This window comes from Octodon degus, unplaced genomic scaffold (assembly GCF_000260255.1).
Source record: "Octodon degus isolate 3935 unplaced genomic scaffold, OctDeg1.0 scaffold00035, whole genome shotgun sequence".
In the NCBI taxonomy this organism is placed as follows: Eukaryota; Metazoa; Chordata; class Mammalia; order Rodentia; family Octodontidae; genus Octodon; species Octodon degus.
Genome location: NW_004524611.1, coordinates 1,127,209 through 1,140,375, shown reverse-complemented (window position 1 = coordinate 1,140,375; position 13,167 = coordinate 1,127,209).

Genomic DNA, 13,167 nt, shown 5'->3' with positions numbered 1-13,167 from the left:
CTGGCCACGCCCACACCCCCGCCCCACTGCGCGGGGGGCCGGGCAGCTGCACGCCCGCGCCTGCTGGGTGCTGGCTCCGAGGCCCGCCCTCCTCCTCCGCGCCCCACGCGGGGGCCTCGGGTCGTCTGTGCCTGGGCGCGCGGAGCCGTGTCGCTCACCCCAACCCCAGGGGACAGACGCGACCGGCGGTGCTGGGTCCGTCCCGCCTCCCGCAGGCCCTAGGACAGCGAGGCGCGGGGTCGGATCCGGACCGGCCGGCGTGGGTGCTGCCGGGTGGCCCCGGGACACTGCCTCGGCCGGGTCTTCGAAGCTGCCCAAGCTGTCGGTCGCTGGCCCCCAACTTCCTTGGCGGGGGTCGGGCACCTGTTAGGGTCCCAGGCCATAGCCGGCCAGACTGTCCTGGTCTGCAGCGCGAGCCCCATGGGAGCCGGGTGGCCGCCCCTCGGTTCCCGCATGGCCTCGCTTCCATTTTATTTTACTTTGAGCTTTTATCCTATGCACCCATTTGAACCTGCTTACAGATACAAGCTTGTTCTCACGTGCACACCTCACGTTTACAGGAGCTGGGCACATATGCGCCCCCGGGATGTGAATGCACATGGTACAGATGTGCACACCACTCTGTGCAGTTGTTCCTGTGTCTGTCGTGGCCTCCTCCTCTGGGCCGTAGCTTCAGTGGGCAAGGCACCTGCTCTGTTGTGTTCCTGGCCTTCAGGACAGTGGCTAGCAGGAGGCCATGGCTCCCAGAACACAGGGGCCGGGGATGAGTGTGGGATGAGTGTGTCCCGAGGGCTTCTGCTAGTCCCTTGAGCCCAGCTCTGGTTATTGTTGTCACAAAGGGTGCCCGTGAAGGGCCAGAGCTGAGAATGGCTTGGATCCAGCCCCAGTGAGGTCACCAGACCAGCATCACCATGTGTGGCACCCGAGGGGCAGCAGAGGCGTCAGTGGGGGACGCAGCAGGTGGTTGCAGCTGGTTCCTGCCCAGAGTGCCTTGGGGTTCTCAGGGGACCGAATCAGGAAAAGCCTGTATGTGATCTCACAGGGATTTATCTGCCCGGCCCCAGTGAGCTGGGGAAGAACCAACTATGGCCCTGCAGCAGTCAGGGATCACGGCCCAGAAGTGCAGGAGAGCCCCAGGTAGGTAGGTGTGAGCTGGGGAGTGGAGGGGCCAGAGCTGGATGCCAGCGTCCAGAGGCCTGGGGAGACTGGAGCTCTTCCCAGCCTGCCCTTCCCTAGGCTTTCTGTCCAGGCCACCAGCCCGCCTAGCTGGCACTCCCTGCTGGGGTGGGTTGGGGCTTCCCCTCAGTCCCTCACCTGCTTGTCAGTCACCCAGACACACCCACACAGTGCAGTTCTGGTGGCTCTGGCAGTGGCACAGTTAATGATCGCAGACAGAAAGTGTTCGCCTCCAGGCTGAGCCTCAAGGTGCCATTCAGGAAAGAGGCCCAGTCAACATCTGGCCTGGACAACCTCAGCTTCCAGGGAGGCCACTAAACACCTCCTACCCAGAGGCTCATGGGAGAGAAATGGAGTGAAGGCCAGGAGGGCAAAGGCCAGAGCCGGCCTGCCACCTGCAGGGGTCTGAGCTTCAGGGCCTCTCACTTGCCTAGGACTGAGATGGACAGGGGTGTGGCGGCACGGAGGTCTGAGGCCCGGGGCTTGTGACCAACAGGCCCACTCCCACCTGACCACCCTCAGGGGAAGGGTCCCAGACCGCCCTGCGCACAGCTGATGTACAGCATCGTGTACCCTGACAGATACCTTCCAACACTTGCGGGCCGGCTGTGTGTCCTGTGGAGGTGACCACTGGGCAGCAGGAAGAAAACAGGAAGGGCAGATGGACAGAGCTCTCCAGCAGAGAGAGCCACACAATCCAGTGAGGGGCTGAGGACAGAAGCCCAGGTGAGGTGCTGGTCACGGAGAGCAACTTGACCTCTACGGTCACCGACTGGGACACTCTCTGTGGCACAGCTGTTGACTAGGCATAGGGCCGTGCGGCACAAGCACGATTGAGGCCCTAGTCCAAGGGAAGGAAGGGTGCTCTTTACCAAACCCTCCCTCCACGCACCCTAAGCCCTGAGCACCTCCAAGTTCTGAGTGCTTCCTGGCAGCACAAGCATCGGCAGTAGTGTGAGCAATGTTAGTAAGTGGCCTTTGCGACCCATGGCCTGCCCCTGCCAGAGCGTGTGATGCCAACACCCCACCTGGCCGGGCTTGCTGAACCTGGGCTAGAGGAAGACTCGGGGCCACTGCGGCTCCCGCCTGGCACGTGCTGAGCCGTGTTCTTTTCATCCACAGGGCACAGCCCTGAGGCTGCCATTGTCCCCAGCCTTGGAGTGTGCATCTCTGCAACCCTGTCTCACCGTCTCAGACCAGACAGCGCGGGGCCACATGGGAGAGCAAGAGGTGCCCAGGGCAGAGGGCCCGCATGCAGGCCCCCACAGGGACAGTCTCTCTCCTTCTTCCCGCCCCCTCCTGCTCCCCACTGCCCCAGCCTCTCTCCTGCGGGTGGCCCACCGGGCCTCCACAACCCCATTGTCAGTGCCCACCAAGTTCCCAGACAGGGAACCAGGAGGCCCAGAGGCGGCTCAGAGACTCAAGAGCACAGCAGGGTAGACCGCGCAGGACCGCGCTGCTTGGGGCTGAATCCCAGAGCCTCGGCCACTGAGCAGCAGGCACTGGCTCCTCGGGTCCCTCCGGGCCACAGATGCAAGCCCAGTGCTGGCTACTCTATACTTGCCATGCTGCGGGCCAGGCAGGACTTGTCTTTCCGTCTCCTGAGATCCAAGAGGCAGAAGCAGCTGCCTGTCCAAACACGTTTCCCTGGCCAGGGCTTGGGCATTCAAAATAATTCCTCTTCTCTAAAATCTGTTTTTCTGAAATGTGGATTCTCCAGCCAGAGCACCAGTTGGTAGGTCAGTGAAACCCTTGGGTATGGACAAGGGTGGCGGGGGGCCCACGGAGTCCCCGAAGGAAAGGCTTGGCGACCTCATGCCTGCTCTGTACCCTTACGGCACTCTCAAAGTAGCCTCAAGGCCAGGACGGAACAATGTTCTCTTTCGGACGGTGTCTTAGCCTGTTGTATGTCTCTATAACAGCATGGCTGATGCTGGGTAACGTAGAAAAAAAAAGATTCTGACTTTGTAACTTTGGAGACTGAAATTCCAAGTTTGTGCGGAAAGAATTCCAGGTTTTTCCCTTGTGGTTGGCCTATGCTCAGGATCTCTGGTGATATTACAGTGTGGCAGAGAGAGCAAAGGAGAAAGGGAGTGGAGAAAGAGAGGAAGGGAGGGAGAGAGAAGGAAGAGGAAGAGGTGGAAGAGAAGGAGAAAGAGGAGGAGTGAGAGGAGGAGGTGGAGGAGGAGGCAGAGGAGGAAGATGGGGAAGAAAGGGCCAGGCTTGTTCTTTCACAACAACCTGGTCCTGCAGGAGCTACATGGACGCTCCCAGGGCAAGTAGGTCAGTGAAGTCCTTGGGAATGGACAAGGGTGGCCGGGGGGGCCCATGGAGTCCCCAAAGGAAAGGCTTGGTAACCTCCAGGTTCTAATCAGCTCTGGAGGGTGCACCACCTCCCCACCTGGCCCCTGCAGACCAAGCTTCTGGGGCACTGACCTTTTGGGGGAACCATGTCCACTCCATGGAAGATGATGGGTTACCAAACAGGATGCATTTCCAGCAGGCCCTTCACTGAGGAGGGCAACTCCAAGCCATATTTATGTAGAGGGCTTTATTTTTAGGGAAATATAATTCACAAGCCACGCCATTCGCCGCTCTCAAGCACACGACTTGTGGTTTTAGTGTGTGCGTAAGTGCAGCATGGTCTAATTTTAGAACGCTTTTATCACCCCCAAAATAAACCCTGTATCTGTTGCCGCCCACGCCCCAGAAGTCCCGATCCACTTTCCCTCCGTGGGGTTCTCTCTTCTGGACGTGGTGCGGACTTGCAGTTATGCTGTGCATGGCCTGCCAGGCCTGGGTCACTGTACTTAGGACAACGTTCCCAAGGATCACCCATACCCATCTTATAGCTTATGTCAGCACTTCATTTGCTGCACAGCAAGATAGTCCTCCCATGCGTGGCTGGGCCTGCTCACGCATCGGGCCACAAACATTCTGAGGACCACGAGTCACATTGCCAGAAGACTCGTGCCCACATTTCTCCTAGGACATAGGATTTGGTTCCTCTTGGGTGTCTACCCAGGAGCTGAGTTGCTGGGTCAGAGGACCCGCGGGGGTTTACCTTGAGGCATCTCTGAGGAACTGCCATGCTGACTTTCCACAGAGGCCGTTGCTCTTTACAGCTCCTGCTGCACAGCAGCTCTAGCTCCTCCACACCCTGGTTGTCCGTCCTTCTGTCCTCACCTGTAGCTGTCCTTGTAGGAAGAAGACAGAATCTCTGGGTGCTCCGTATTTGCATTTTTCCACTAGGGGTGGGCAGTGTCGGCTCCTCCTCTTGTGCTTATTGGCCATTTGTATTTCTCCTTGGAGAAATAGCATGTGTGTCTTCCTCCATTTAACATAGAACATCTTCATAATTTTTGAGTTATAAGAGCTCTCTATGCACTCCGTGCGCAGCACTCTATGATCTTCCTGCTTCCAAGTATTTTTTCTCACACAGTGGGACATCTTATACGTTCTTGGTGTCTTTTATCCTCTCCAGTTTTGGGGACTAAAGCCAGTGCCTTTGCACTGAGCTATATCCCTAGCTCAGTTATTTATTTTGGGAGGGTTTCCCTAAATTACCCAAGTTGAACTCAGCCTTGCAGTCCTGCCTCAGTCTCCTCCGAATACTGGAATTACAGGTGGTGTCTGTTGGGGCACACAGCTCTCTACCTTGGAGGTTCAGTTGATGAATTTTTCTTTTATTACTTCCACCGTCAATGCTCTATCATACAGGTATTGTCCTCTCTTCAGTAGTGCTTGGTGGCCCAGACCCCGCCCAGGGGAGGGGGAAGGTAGAGGCGGCTCAGTCTCCAAAGACCTTGTCCCGCACCCCTTGTCCTGAGGAAGCACTGGAGGCAAGCGGATGGAGTTCACCCTGCTGCTCCCTGTCAGGCCGGTGGACTTGGACTCTCCACTTGCGGTTGCCCAGGGCTGGGGTCCAGGAGGTGAGGTTGGGGAGCTCTGGTCGCCAGCATCCCAGCTCTGCTGCTTCCAGCCTGCAGCCCCAGAGGGGGTGGAATCTGAGCAGTCCCGTGTGAGGTGGCAGCCAGCCTGTCCCCTCGTCTCCCACGGGCACGGAGCCAGTCTCCCCACGTTCCCCGCTCATTTCTTTCGCACTTCCTCCGGCACTTACCAGCACACCTGGCCTCTTTGTCTCTTCCTGTCTTTAAATAAAAAGTGTGATAATCAGCTCCATGCGCCCAACAGGCAGTGCGCCCCTGGTGGCTGAGTCAGCAAGGGTGTGAGGCGGCTCTTAGGAAGAGCGAGGAGGGGAGGTGTGGTAGCACACGCCTAGAGTCCTGGACCCCAGAGGCTGAGGCAGGAGGATGGCCACGAGTCTGAGGCCAGCCTGGACTACGTAGGGAGGCTCTGCCTCCCTCACAAAACCAAAACAAACAAAACACAGAGCTGTGGCTGTAGGGGACTTGGGGGCGTGGCCTGTGGCAGGACACTTGCCCAGCGCACCAGACCCTGTGTTCCACCCCAACACCACACACAAAAGACAACAACAGGGCATTAAACAAAAACAAACCCGCCCACGAGCAGGTGCCAAGGAGGTGCCCAGTGCCAAACTGCAAACAACCCTAAGCATTCAGTAGTGGAAGCCAGGCTGAGGGGCTGGGCTGTGGCTGGGTGCTGCCTGGCATCCTCAGCCGTCTGGGCAGGTGCCAGCTCCTCCCACATCCCCAAAGTCAACCCCAAGAGACCGTCTCTTCAGAGCCTCCACTTTTCCTGCCCTGTGAGCTCCTGTTGTGAACCAGGCCTCCTGAGATGACATGCAGCAGCAGCAGCAGCAGCAGCAGCAGCAGCAGCAGCGGTGCCAGCCCACGTGACCAGGACGTGCCACTGCCCGGCAGCAGAAGGGGAGACATGTCTCTGCCCTTGCACTTGCCAGGGAAGCGCTTATTCCACTGAGCCATCTCCCCGGCCCCCAACCCTGCCTCCAAGAAGGGCAGCAACTTCCCCTCTCCTCGAAGCTTGTGGGCCATGGATTTCTGGGACTCACACCCATACCCTGAGCCCACGCACAGGACTACATAACTAGCTGTCCTCGGGCTCTGTCTGGTATTTATTTATCTTATGGAACCCAGGATTGAACCCAGGACCTTTGCACTGAACTATACCCCCAGCTCATTTTTAAATTTGTGTTTTGAGCCATGATCTCAAAGTTGTCCAGACTGGGCTTGAGCTCGTAATCTCCTGCCTCAGCCTCCCAGGGGGCTGGGGTACACGAGTGCATCCCCATGCCTGGCACACGGTGACTTCGTACGAACTCTTCGGGCTCTCAGCTGATGGTGAAAGGTTTATCAGTCTGCAAAGACTGCACCCTTCATCTGTGCTCAGTGCCACCCCACAAGGTTGCACCCTAGACTTGTCCACCTCGCTCCTTCTACTTCCTATTGTCCCGTAGACTGCGCATTTCTCTATTATGGTCCATGACTGACCAGCGCTGTGCAGGACCAAGTTTAAATGCAAAGACAAGATCACTGACTTTCTGGGGAATCACCGCAGCGCCCCACTTGCATTCTGCAGCGTGTGGGCACGCCCAGGCCTATGGTTCATGCTGGCGCAGCTAGAAGTCTTCACAAGACAAACTCAATGGTTCTTACTTCATTTCAGCCAACAGATGCATAAGGAAGGACTGAAAGCAAAGTGCCCGAGCTGCCTTCTTTTCCCCTGCCTTCTTTGCAGTCAGCTCCAGCACTAAGTGGCCGGCCGGCTGTAACCACCCCCAGCACGTGGACATCCACAGGTGTTCCTGAAAAGACTAGAAATGCAGGGATTCTCCACTGGTCACTGGGGTTGGGTCCTGGGGCCAGGAGAGTGTGCTTGCATGCACATGTGTGCACGCGTGTGTGCATGTGTGCATGCAAGTGTGTACGCATGCATGCAGTGTGAGCGGAGCCATCCACTCGTCCAGAAAGTTGAAGAGGAGGGAACAGTTCCTACCTCATGGAGTGGGGCCAAAACCAAATACTAAAACCAGAGCAAGGTACTAAAGAGAGTGGGAGTAGGGGCCATAAAAAGCCTGCATGAGTCAGGGTTCTTCAGAAAAGCTGAACAGAGTGGGGCGAGAGTTAATTCAGAAGGGCATTTAGTTAGTGCCTGGCAGCTGCTCAGAATAGTGGATTTACACTTACACATGCATGCAGCATGCCCACGATCTCCACCCCTGCGTGTGCCCTCGGGCTTCCCTGGCCATCTCCCCCAGCTGCCCCTCTTTTTAATGTCTCCTTCTCCTTGCGAGGATCTCAGCATGGAGGCCTGGCTCACACAGTCATGGAGGTCACAATGTCCCAAAGGCCATCGTCACGGGCTGAGCGTCAGACCACCAGTGGCACTGCCCCAGGGCAAGTCTAGAGCTGGGTGGCCAGTCCCAGTTGCGACCAAAGGCCCAAGATGAGGCGTCCATGTCCAACAGCAGAGGGAGAGGGATGCCCAGCTTCTTCGGAGGGAGGAAGCCACGTTTCTCCTTTTGGCTTTGTGTGGGCCTCGGGATGGGATGGAGCTCACCCACGCTGGTGAGCGCCACCCTCCTGACTCCGGCTCCTGCCACTGCCTCTCTCCCTAGAGCCTCACAGGCACTCCTGGAATCCTCTCCGGCCAGCTGTCTGGCAATGCCCATCCCAGGCCCCTCGCCACATGAGATCACCCAGCATGCGGTCACCCGTCCTCAGCTTGGCATCTGCTCTAAGCCCCTTCAGCCAAACCAACTCTCCAAACAAAGACAGGCGCCATGGGACTCCACAGGGAGTCACAGCGCACGTGATCCCGTGCACAGCCACACCCGCAGCAGCCAAAGCTGCTGGTGAGGTCTCTGAGGGTACTTGTGCCACTCCTGATAGCTGATAGCTTTAACACTGCAACGCACACTTGCTCACACGTAAGTGCTGACTGATACAAAGCCAACGATTTAAAGCTGTATGTTAAGGAAGTAGAAGAACAAAACCGAAGACGCTGGCTCAGTGTGTGAATACGCACACACAACGTGCTCCAACAAAGCAAGGGCATCCAGGACGATTTGATCTTATGTGTACAGCTGTCCCCATGGCAGGACGCGTGCTCACAAGTGCCTCCTACGGCCCTTCCTTTGCTTTCTTGTCCAGAACCTTAGTGCATTACTATAGTCTAGCCCGGTCTGGGTTGCTGCAGCTACCTCCTGACCTTAGTCACAGGAGATGCCCGAGTCTCCTGTGAGAGCCGTGTGCTACTTCCACTGTGGAGGAGCAGTTTAGTGCCACTGGACAGTCCAGATCAGTCGCCACAGCCACAGAGTGACTCCTGTCAGAATCCTGAGGTGCACAGACGGCCAGGCCGCACCCTACCCGGGGTTCAGTAGGACTGTCTCGTCTCCCAGTGGACTCCTTCTTCCTGTGGAACTCAGAGCCTTCGGCCCATAGAGGGTAAGACTGTGGGAAAGGGCAGCAGGATTTAGCAAGTGGATCATCAGGAGGTGGCAGTGGCACCTCTCCGTGTCCACCCCAAGATTTCTGGACCTCTGAACCCTGGCGGTGTGAAGGCAGTGCCACATCCTGGGCCCTAATTCAGAGCACCTACAGCCTTCAGACAGCCCTGCCCAGCAGTGTAGGGTACTGCCGCCAGGCTGAGGTGTCACGGAGTCTTAGGAGACTGCTCCGCTGTCCTGTTGAGCCAGCAGCTTCCATGCGGCGGCGAGCACGAGCACGGGCCGTGAGGCCTGTGACCGTGAGCCTGCTGCTACACTTTCCTGTGAGGGGAGCTTCCCGATGAGAAACACTGTGCTTGCTACCATGTGGCGGCTGAGGCGTCTCTGTGTCCACATTTGGCAGTTCTGGAAGAAGTACTGTGTGCAGAGCAGTCAGGCTGTATCCAGAATAAATACCTACTCAAGTGAGAGGGAAGGATGTGCCTTCTGTGATGCAGGAAGTCCAGAACAGAGCACCTGCCACCAGCCACCCCTGCCACCTGCCACAACTGCCACCAGCCACCCCTGCCACCTGCCACCAACCACAACTGCCACCAGCCACCTCTGCCACCAGCCACCCCTGCCACCAGCCACAACTGCCACCTGCCACCAGCCACAACTGCCACCAGTCACCCCTGCCACCTGCCACCAGCCATAACTGCCACCAGACACCCCTGCCACCAGCTACACCTGCCACCAGCCACAACTGCCACCAGCCAACTGCCTGAGCACCAGGCCATGGTGCCCTAGTGAGGTCTCCATATTGGTCTATGCTGCTGGCAGGCTGGGCACTCAGCAGTGGTCACAGCCAGGCCAGCCTTGGACAGGAGAAGCCCACACATGACCTACAGTGTGTCACCACAGTCACTTGGCTCGTGAGCTTGATGGATGATGATGAGGTGGCCAGGTGGATAACTGCCACACACAGATTTGGCCATGCTGTCTGCTCATTTAGTGAAGATGTCCTTTGGCTCTGGCATGGGACACAAACATCTTCACATCCCTCTCCATTCAGAAAGGTCTAGCCACACACCCACCTCTTTCACAAATTTCTTCGTCACTAATTTTCCAGTCATGTTCCTTCTGAGTGTCTGCCTTTCCAGCCAAGCCATGGTGACAGCCCCCAAATAGAGACAGAGCTGGGGGCCTTGCCATTTCTCCTGAGCAAAGTGGGTGGTCGGGTGCACTGCCCGGCGTTCTCGTGGTGGGGAAGACTTCCCCTTCCTGCTGTCCTCCAGGACGCGCCGCCAGGCAGGGGCTGCAGAGCTGAGCAGCCATCTCCCGGCAGTGACCTCGCATCACGGGCACGCACATGTGCTGCAGGCCCGCCCCTGCACTTCCTCTGCGCCTGAACCTAAGGGATTCCTCGATGGAGCAGGAAGCAGTGTGGTGGAAGGGGCAAAGCCTGCACGTGGGTCTCTTCCTCGGTGGGGCAGATTACACCTAGTAGTGGTGCGTGGGGCCTCCGTGGCCCATGGTCAGGCACTCAGCTCCTGCCACGGGCCGGTAGGAGGGCAAGAGCTCCATTTCTGCAGATGACGCCGGGGCCCTGATCAAAGTCCCGAGGCCTCATGCTGTAATTCACTGACGGCCTGCCACAGGCTCCAGTAGCATCCCTCTGTGTACGCCACTGGATCTGCTGCACCCCGTGCCCAGCTGGCGGAACAACTCCCAGCAGCAAGCACCTGGCTGTCTCAGTTACTCTTCTCTCATTGCTGGACAAATACCCAACACTCAAAATGAAGGAAGGAAAGGTTTATTTAGCTCAGCTACTGGAGGTTTCAGTCCATACTCAGCTGGGTCCAACGCAGAGCAGCACAGAGCAAAAAGCAACCTTTCATGGTGGTGGCAAAGAGCAAGAGCGCAAGGGAGGGGTAGCAGTGGCTCAAGCCGCTGGCTTCTCTTCCCACCTTACATTGTAATGCAAATCACCTGCCCCAGGGCAGGCAGCATCCAAACCCACAGTGATCAATCACAAACTCCAGAAGCCGCCCCAAGACTGCATGAGGCTTTGGGGGGACACCTAGACACAAACCATAACACTGGCCCAGCCTTCTCTTGTTCTGAGATCCACTCAAAACTAGTGGCTTTTAGGGTCATGTGGGCATGGAATGGGGCACTACACTCTGCACCACCAGAACCCAAGAAGTTGCACTGAGGCAGTCAGGCAGCCTTTGAACCTCAGTGAGAGTCATTTCCAACGCTCTAGCACGTCCATGTCTTACCAACGCGTCTGGAGGACTGAACGCCTCTTGAGTGCGAGATCCAATCAGCACCATAGCTTTAAGGCAACTCATCATATTCTATATCTTGTAGAAGGGAAAAGCAAAGCTGGTCCTTTAGAACACAGGCGCGAAGAGCTGAGGCAGGACAGAAAGTGCACTGCTGGCCTCTCAGCGCTAAGCAAGCTGTTCTGTGGCCTTTACTAATGCCTGGGGAGGACTTGCCAAACCAGTAGCGGCACACCAGGGGGGCGCTAATCTGTCACACCTGGCGCAGCAGCTGCAGTGGGAGCCAGTGATCCATTGGCCTTGTGATGGCCCCCAGTTTTTCTGCAAGATGTGTCTGTTTTCTACACAATCAAGAGAGTCCAATGGGATACGGTGAGACTCACTTTTCCCTTTTCCCGCTTCTTCCATGGTAACACTCGTCTCTGCACCGCGTGCAGGAGCCAGCAATCCCTTTCCCTTTGCCGTTTCCCCAGGTAGAGGCAGGTCTAGGGGCTTCTGCCTGGCCCGACCCACCATCGGAGGCCCCATTTCACAGCTCAGCCAGCCGTGAGGTGGATCTGTCCAGCTGTGGAGGCTGCGTGCTGCTGTTAGGTGTTCGGGCACTAAGGCGATGATGCCCACAGAGGGGGTTCCAGGCTCGGTGGACGAGCTGTGAGCTGCAGCTGACTGCGGCCCCGCCCACTGCAGCCCCGCCCACTGCAGCCCCGCCCACTGCAGCTCCGCCCACTGCAGCTCCGCCCCACTGCAGCTCCGCCCCACTGCAGCTCCGCCCACTGCAGCTCCGCCCACTGCAGCCCCCTTCTCTGGCTGGTGGGCCACAGCAGGGCTGCGGATCTCCAGAAGTAGCTGCAGTTCAGAGCCCGTGTCCTAGAGGCCCTGAGAGCCCTGCATGTGACCCCTAGCACAGACTGTAAGACTTTGGGGTGAGGGATAGCTGGGAGGAAGATTAACGCTGGAACATTTCAGTAGTGTGGTAGGGTCAAAAGGTCATGCCTCCCCTTTGTCCAAGGCTTCTGGGTCTACACACCGGATCAAGTCTGAGAGTTGCTTGAATGACTCTGAATTTGTCCTATGAAAATTGATTTGATAGAAGATATCAATCAACACACTGTCACCATATCAAAACTATAAAAAGTAAAAAACATAATCCTTTCTGTGGAATAAAAGAATGCAATTGACATCCAAACATCTTTCTGATTTGGAATAAAAAACAGCAGATCAGGAATAGAAATGAGCTTAATGATCAAATGATAAGTATTTTTCCTTAGAGTTATAAGCAAAACATACATAAGTGAAATAAATCAGACACACATGTGTAAATATCATATAGTTTCCCTAGTATAAGAACTCCAAAGAAGAAATACAAATAGAAAGGTATAATACAAGTAAAAGGAAAGCAGGATCTCGAGGACTAACTAATGAAAAGAGGGAAAGGAGAAGAGCTAGCAAACATGACAATGTCAAGCCATACAGTTATATATAGAAGATGGGCAAGGCAATGATCCTGAGAATCTCCAGAAGATTTTTGAATCTAGCAGTTAATTGGATTCTCACCCTGACTAACTATATATACTGATACCTGTGAACTAAGCAACTGCACTGAAGATGGTAATCTGTAATAGTAGTTTCATGCTTGGAGTGCCTGTCATTCTGGTCTTCTGAATATGGGCTGCTTGTCATGACATGCCAGTTGCTGCTGTGCTGTCTCTTGGGTAGATGGTTGTTCAAAAAGAAGGGGGTGGTGAATGAAGGCAAGAGACTGGAAAAGGAATATTGTGGGACTGTCCTGCTTCAAGGGTGTATATGGTTAGATTTTTGGACTTATGCGTAAACATAAGAGGTATATAATTCTTTATGCCTATTTTTAAAAATATATTCTAATTTTTAAATGTTTTTTCATTATATTCTATAGGGGACTTAAAGTTCAACATATTAATACTTGATGAAAAATACCTGTTCCATGTTATGCCTAAGATGTTTGATATTCAGACAGATAGTGAAGTTAAGCTTAACAGCCTAAGTTGTATGGTAATAACAATAAGCTTGCCTTCTGGATGGTTAACAACCTAAGTTTGCAGGCCAAAATTAGAGAAAAAGGAGGGCCACAAGGAAAGCCAACATTTTGGCCCTAGCCTTCCAAGGTCACTTAAGACTCAGGACATATGAGAACTTATACTGTAACAACATGTAACTCGGTAGTGTCCCAAATTTTCTGATCAAGGAGATTATGGGGCCGCAGAGGAAAGTGATCAATGATGTAGAGTGTGCCTAAGGAGAGTCACATGAGGAGAAGACACTCTCTCAGGCTTTCACAGAGAGCACATTGGC